The 7,831-nt window shown below is 41.2% G+C and overlaps 1 long non-coding RNA gene across 1 annotated transcript; it reads left to right on the top strand.

Moving 5' to 3' along the window:
- The first annotated feature begins 451 nt into the window (after positions 1-451).
- Positions 452-3,475, top strand: LOC103604197. The gene is made up of 2 exons (XR_551693.1): positions 452-546; positions 1,283-3,475. It is a non-coding gene; the product is annotated as an uncharacterized LOC103604197 (long non-coding RNA).
- Positions 3,476-7,831: the final 4,356 nt, after the last annotated feature.

The following is a 7,831-nucleotide window of genomic DNA, read 5'->3' as shown; positions in this document are numbered from 1 at the left end:
CTGTAGTAACAGGGAAGTACAAAAGCTAGTGGGGGGGGGTCAGCCTTTCTAGTCTTAAGGCACACACTTGTTCTTTGCAATAACCGCACAAGCAGTGGGAGACCAAGTCATGCCTTGTATGGAAAGTTCTTTCTTCTGCTGAGTTCAGATTTGCTTCTCACTCTCAGCTATTTTGTGGTCCTTATCCTGCCTTTCGAAGTTGTGTAGACTAAGTCTTAAAACCAGAGTGTGTGCAAGCCGGGAAGAACTCTTGGGATAATTGCATTCCCTTCTCACTGGGCAGGAGCCCTCGTGTTTATTTACACGGACTTGCTCACTGTACTTGCTCAAGGTTCTGCTTTATGCTCACTCGAAAGCTTCTTCCTCTGGTCCGACCTTCTCATTATTATTTCAGTATCTACACTAAAGTGAGTCTTTTTAGACTAAATTCTGTTTCTTTATCATTGCTATCAGGATTATGTATACCACGTAGTGAGTGCGATCTGTGAATGGACAGTGGCCTTTGGTTTTATTTTCTACTTCTTAACATTCATCCAAGATTTCCAGGTAGGTATTTATCAATTCAAATATTATAAATTGCTGACAACTAGGATTAGTGAAAATTCACCAAAAATTTCTTGCATTTTAAAAAAAGAGTACTTTCTTTTTACCCTTAATGTGTTTTTTAAAAAGTTTATTAGCTTATTCCCAAAGGGATGCATCTTTAACGGATCTCCCCAAAAATGAAATTTTCATATGTTCTCTGCTGTTTGATGCTACTAGCCATGTATTCTGGTTGTTTTCTTTTTGAGGAGATCTCATTTACCAGTTCCAAACAATAGAAAATATATCTTTTTTATTTTTTAATTAATTAATTATTATTTTTTTGGTCGCTGTCTGGTACAGGGATCTGGACCTTTGATCTTGATGTTCTAACACCATGCTCTAACCAATTGAGCTAACTGGCCAGACCTAATTTTTAATTTTTAATTTTTTGTCAACACCTTGATTTTATGAAAATATATCTTTTTAGAAGACAAAAGTATGTTGTTGAAAAATGTTCCCAAGGCAGAGAAAAGGTGGGGCATTATCAAATTTGGCAAGGAAAATCTTACATTTTGAAACAAGTGGATTATTAGCTAAATATAGAAAGCCAAGAAAATTCTTTGGGACCCAACTCAAGCATAGCACAAACCATAGTGAGGTCATCTCTTAGGTGGTGCAAAGCTGTTGGAAATTTCATAGTTGGCACCGGAATTGTTTACTTTCTTTTAAGCCTTTTTCTTTTTCTTTTTAAAAATAGAGTGTCACCATAAAGATATCCACAGAAATCAATGGTGACATTTGAAGAAAGAAGAATTATACCTCACTCAGTGAATGTCACAGATAATTTCTAGACGTGGTACGGAGGACAGACAGGGTTTTGATGCCACCCTGATTGGAACGCATCTGAGGCACATTCAGGACTTGAATTTCATTAAGAATTCCCAATAGTTGTACTGTTTCCAAAGGTATGTTTTCCTAGAGAATGTACAGCATTTATGACATTGTAGCGATGTCTTTATAATTTTCTAAGTGGACACTTTTTTATATTAACAAATTCATATACAGAAAAGATAGGATGTTACAGAAATTGGAGAGCTCTTACTTTGTACAGATTCTGTTAATTTTTTCTTTGTGTGTGAATGATTTATGGAAATACACTAAGTGAGGAATTTAAGTTTACTACATTTATTAAAAAGTAAAATCAGGAGATATTCATTGTAAAATTTCATTTTCAGAAAATGAACTATATAATTTTTTTATCATGAGCATTTATAAAATTCAATTTATAATATATATCCAAATCATAAAGATTTAGTTAATACATTAACACTAAGATGCTCTGATTTTAGCTGAACTAAGCAAAATGCTTCTGAGAGGCCTTAATACCACTATGCACATTAACTCTAAGTGAATACAAAGACCTTGGCTTTGGAACTCTGCCTGTTCATTTCTCCCTGCTTCTAGGGCCACAGCTTTTACCCCTGCTGCTAATTAGCAGCCCGCAGTGGGCAGCATTCCAGGTGGGATGCATTCAGCAAGGCAGGTTAGATATTATGAAATCATTCTTTATTGTTACTGGCATAACTTGATGTATATCATAGTCTGACTCAGAAGCTGAAGCTCATGTCTCAAATGCATTTTATGCCAATAAACATGCTGAACTGAACAAAAGCCCAAGAGAGAGACAAGGAGAAAGGAGAGGGGGCAGCTGAAACTTCTGGGCTCAGGGTGCTGTTTATTTCTCTCCTGTGGCCAATATTCCTCAACACCATAGAAAATATGAGTCAAGCCCTTTGCGTTAAGCAGGACCTACAAACTCCACCTTTTCAACTGAATCACGAATGACATGTGAAAAGCGACTCATTCTGGTGGAAGAAGTAGCCCTTGAAATATTAAGGCTTGGGCTTGAAAGTTGAAGAAAGGAAACTCTCTCCTTCAGAGACTCCTCCAGACCACAAACTCGTGTCCGGCCAATTGGGACCAGCCTTTGAGGACACATACCAAGGGCAGAGCAGCCCATTTGGACAGCCTGGGAGGGCATCTGGGGAGGGGTGAGCACATGGTGGCTCCCTACTGACTATGTGTTGAGTGAGTGAAGGGACAAGACTCAGCCGCTGTCAGCCACCTCTGCAATGACAAACTGCTTCTCCCCTAAGTGTTCAGCAGGGGGAATCTGATAACCATTTCAGGGTCCCCTGCAACTATGTCAGAACGCTGTGGGTCCCCATTGTAACACTGGAACTGAAAGACAGTGACCGAAGCTATGTCCGACATCTGTTATTTTGAAGAGTCTTTCCCCGGATCCTATGGTAGAATGAATCATGGTTGTGTCTCGCTTTGAACAGACTTGTTAACAGCATTTTCAAGATGCATTATCATTCTTCATTTCCACCCCATCTCTTTCAATTAGATTGGAAGCTCCTTGAGGGCAGAATATGTGCCTTAATTTGTATCTTTGTAACTCCAGCATTTAACACGGTGCCTGTTGGTGCCTCCTGGTACACCTTAGGTGCTTAATAAATACTCATTAATGCATGAATAAATGGATGAAGGAATGATTAGGAATGTTTGTAGTGCTGCATAACGGGATTTACTTTGTTTGCCAGTTAGTTTAATGATAAATAGTCTGTATCACCCAGTAATGTTGACTGTTTTGCTTTGTGTACTGTGAACATTTCAGTTGTTTGGGCTTCACCATTCTATGACAACTCTCTTCAACCTGGGCAGTTACCACAGAAATTGTTACATGAGCTAAACCAAATGTTACACCTGTCTTGGCAAAGTGAGAAGGCCAAAAATCACTCCAGACAATCACCTTCTGCTGATTCCATGCAACGTCTAAAGCTGGTCTTATTCATATTTTGGTATTGTTTCTAATTTACATGAACTTGCATTTCCTGGGACCTCATAGCTGAAAGAGTAAAATAAAATGAAATATTTCTTTATTTTAGTAATGTGTGTCTCTGTTGAATTATAAAATATCGCCTGGGTACTACTATGAAGTGTGTTTATCTGGGAGATGATTCCAGATCCACTTGGACTTTATCAAGGAATGGTTTAAACCTTACGTTTTCCTAATTGACATATCTTTGCATGTGGTTACAATTGGTTCATCTTTGTAGAGATTCTCAAAAGTTAATATCAGAGATTCATATCAGTCAAGACTCTTAGAGGTGAAGCCATCAGAAATCCAACGAGAAGGAAAAAAGGGAATCTATATTGCCTCAAGTAACTGAGACCCCCGGGAAGGAGCTGGCTTTAGGGATGGCTGGACCCAAACGTGCCACCAGGACTCCATCCACTCTGTACCCCCCTCACCTCTGCTTTCCTCTCTGTTGGCATCATTCTCAGAAAGTCTTTTCCCTGGTGGGAGTGAGAGGACTTCTAAAACCTCCAGGCCTACAACCTATCCAGTGGAAAGAGAGGACTTCTCCATAGTCCCCAAAAAGGCCCATGAGTTGGAACTCCTTGTCTCTGATTGGCTGGTTTGGGTCACATGTCCATCCTGTAGTGCAGGGAGGAGTGATGCTCTGATTGGTCAGATCTGAGTCACGTGTCCACCTCTGGAGCAGGGAGAGGTCAACACCACCCAACCTATGGGGTTGAGGGTGGGTGAAAGTTGTTTCTCAGAAGAAAGGGGTGGGAGGTGGATTTGGACAGACAAAAAGCTGTAGTTTCCACTATGGAATTAGAGCCCCCCCCCTCACTCCTCCCGACCTAACTGGCTTCAGAGTAAACCAAAGTATAGCTACTAACAACCTTTACAGATTAAAAAAAAAAAAAAGGAAATGCAGGTCATTTAGGTAATACAAATGCCCACTGTTAACTTCAAACTTATGTTTATATTTTTTCAAGGTTCTTGTGTTCTTATTTAACCTCTGTGAGGTTGGTCAGGCAGTTAATGACCATATTTTTCAGATGAGGAAACTAGCGCAGAGAGAGGCTCAGCGACCTGTAAGCAGCTCTGCAGCCAGACGGCAAGAGATTCCAGTCTGGAACTCTTGTTTTCCTGATTCCTAATCAAGTGGGTCTTTTTTTTTTTTAACACTAACAGAGGATTCCACAGAAATTGCATTTCATAAACCAAATTAAGTACATCAGTGTTGTGCTGTGTTTGGGTTTCCCAACATCCCTTACATGTGGCGTTGTCCCATGTTCCCATTTTTTACTTAGTTGGAGACATACTGGTCTGGTGTTTGGGCCTGGAATGAGGAAAGGGGAGTGGGAGGGAGATAAGTGGTATCCCATTCTCTCCCACTCCCTGATTCTGGCAAGCCAGTAAGCCCAGCCGTCTCCCCACACACATACTCTTGGTCTGGCTCTGAATGCCCGGCATTCTCAAGTCCAGAATGTCATGCATCTGCGTCGTGTCTGTTGCACAAGAGAGCAACCACAGCCTCAAGCCCTGGAGGAGACGCTTCTGACTCTTCTTGGTCACTCCCAGCAGATTTATCTTCCAAAATGGAGGGCAGCAGGATCTCAAACTCATTTTGGGGGTGGCAGCAACCTCCAAAGTTGATGCTTGGAAGATGCAGAAGGAGATACCAACAGTCTGGTGGTTTGAGGCAGGATGCCCTGAGGTGCCTGGAAAGCCTGAGGTTTAGACAGTCCCCCAGCCACAGGCACTGCTCTGTGTCTTACCACCCCCACAGCCAGATCCACCTCTGGACCTCTGAGTTATGTGAGTTGATAGAGTCTCTCTTTAACTTCAGTAAACTCGAGTTGGATTTCTGATGCTTATACCTGCAAGAGTCCTGACTGATACAAATACTCCGGAGTTCCCCCAAGATGAAAATACAATAAACTACTGTTTATCTGAAGTCACCATGTGGAATGGAAAGATAGTTTCAAGATAAGGGATTCAGTTGCCCCCCACTTCCAACCCTTATTCTCTGAACAATTTGTCTTTATTAAAAAATTTTTGAATGAATTTTCACAATTCACAATTCAAAACAATACGAAAAGCCTTCTGCTTTCCTCTACCACGTATACTCAATTCACCCATCTCCCTGCAGATTTTTATAAAAATACAAGAAAAAAACAAACATTTTCAAATGTCTTCTCTTTATTTTTTGCCCCAAATGTAGCATGCTGTACAAACAGTTTTGAGCCTTCCTTTCTGGTTTCACAGTGTATCTTGGAGATGTTTCCTTTATCCATACATAGAGATTGTCCTCGTTTTTTTGGCTTGTTTTGTTTTACACCTGTACGGTATTCCATTGTATGGCTGCACCGTCATTTATTTAACAAGTCCCCTATCTGATAACAAGTTGTCTGGTTTCCAAACTTGCAGTCACACATAAATGACCTTGTACATACGTCATTTCACACACATGCAAAGAAATCTGTAGGAGCAATTGCGATGAGTGGGATGCTGGGACAAACAGGATCTGTGCCTGTAATCTGACAAATATTGTGATCTTGCCTTTCGAACCTTTTCTCTTGAATGTTCTTGTTAGAAATCTTTGCAACGATTACACACACTTCCTTCTAAATGTAGGTTGCTGAATATAAGTTCACCTTCTCTTGGTGACTCAGTCGTCACTGAGAGCATCTGTGACTGCAGAGCAGGCACAGGTGTGGACTCTGTGGTGGATGGTGCAGGACCATCTGGGGCCTGCTGACTTGGTCACTGGCCTTGCCCAAACACCCCCGTTTGTTCCCTCTCTTATTGGAACACCCAGGGCAGGGAGGGCAAGGCTGTTCACTCCCCTTTTTGCTGACAGTGGGAACTCTGCTGTCCTCTGCCACCTCCCCTCTGCCCCCTGCTCTCCTCTTTATCATGGTCAGGAGTGTCTCCAGTTCACTGTGATAATGCACTTTGTCACTGCCTCTTCTAACCTCGTCCTTTTTCTACCCACTTTCCCTTTTTGGTGTCTCTCCAAATGCCTGCTCATCCTCTTACATTTCTTCCTCATCTTTTGAGAGGATTGTGGTTTCACAGACATCAACAACCAACCACAATATCCCCTTTCCCCTTTCTGGCAAACTGACCCATGACAAAACCCCAGGGGAATCCATAGACTTTTCGATCCTTCCCGACCTTATAGCTTGGTGGTCAGTGCGGAACAACCCAGTGAGTAGGGGACACCAGCATTACAGGGGCCACAAAGAGAGACAGAGCAAGGAAACTCCAGACTTGAGAAACTTAAAAACCTATTTGGAAGATTTAATTTTGCCTGAACGTGCCTTTTATGCCATTTTGAAAAGAGAAAAATCTAGAGATACAACAGATTATCAGCCATTATCCTCTGAATATGAATGAACTTGTCAGCTTTTCTTTTCTCTTTTTTTCTTTTTATCCTACAATGTAGCATCATCCATAGTCAGCTTTTCTAAGGTCATATAAGGCCCTGAGGAATGAAACCCCTAAACTGGTAAGTTTAGAAAAATGGATGAAATGTCTGGGTTGCTGCTTCAAAGGGGCAGGTCCAGTTTGAAGTCTGGGCATCTACAGCTTAGGGTGGCGGCAGTGGTAGGTAGTGGGTCTCAGGTGTAGAAACAGTAAGGAGAGGGCTTGTATGATTCACCCGGTCTTTGGTGGGAGTTTGGGATTAGTTCTCTCGCACCCATGCACTGTCCCTGAGGAGCAATGAATTGGCCAAAGATTCCATTGGGCGCTGGGGGTGGACGTCCTTCAATACTATGAAGGCTCTGGTGGCTGTGAGGTGTGGTTTCTTAGGACCTCGACCCCTAGTATTTTTTGCTTGTTTTTGGTGCAGTAGTTGGACTGGGGGCTGCCTTCTGTTTGGAAAGAAGCATCTATTCCTGACTTCCTAAGGAAAAAGTCATGTGAGGCCCAGGGGAAAGGCCATTTAGGCTGCCACCAGGCTGGGTAAAAGAAGTCTTCAGTGTTCATTTAAAAAAAAATTGTTTAAAATTCTTTTTATTGTGATAAAATACACATAACATAAAATTTGCTCTCTTAGCCATTTTAAGTATACAGTTAGGTGGTAGGCCATTTAGGCTGCCACCAGGCTGGGTAAAAGAAGTCTTCAGTGTTCATTTAAAAAAAAAATTGTTTAAAATTCTTTTTATTGTGATAAAATACACATAACATAAAATTTGCTCTCTTAGCCATTTTAAGTATACAGTTAGGTGGTATTAAATTCATTCATAACGATGTGCAACTACACCACTCTCCGTCTCCATAACTCTTAATTTTTTTGAGCAACTGCCATACTGTTTTCGACAGCAATGGTAGTTTTTTACATTCCCACCGACGGTACAAGGGTCCCAGTTTCTCCACATCCACAAAATAATAAGAACACATTATTTTCTGTTTTTTTTTTTTTTTTTTTTTTTT

The sequence above is a fragment of the Galeopterus variegatus genome, unplaced genomic scaffold, assembly GCF_000696425.1.
Source record: "Galeopterus variegatus unplaced genomic scaffold, G_variegatus-3.0.2 Scaffold5029, whole genome shotgun sequence".
Taxonomy (NCBI): Eukaryota; Metazoa; Chordata; class Mammalia; order Dermoptera; family Cynocephalidae; genus Galeopterus; species Galeopterus variegatus.
Note: the sequence above shows the minus strand (reverse complement) of the source record. Positions and strands in the feature narration are given on the sequence as shown.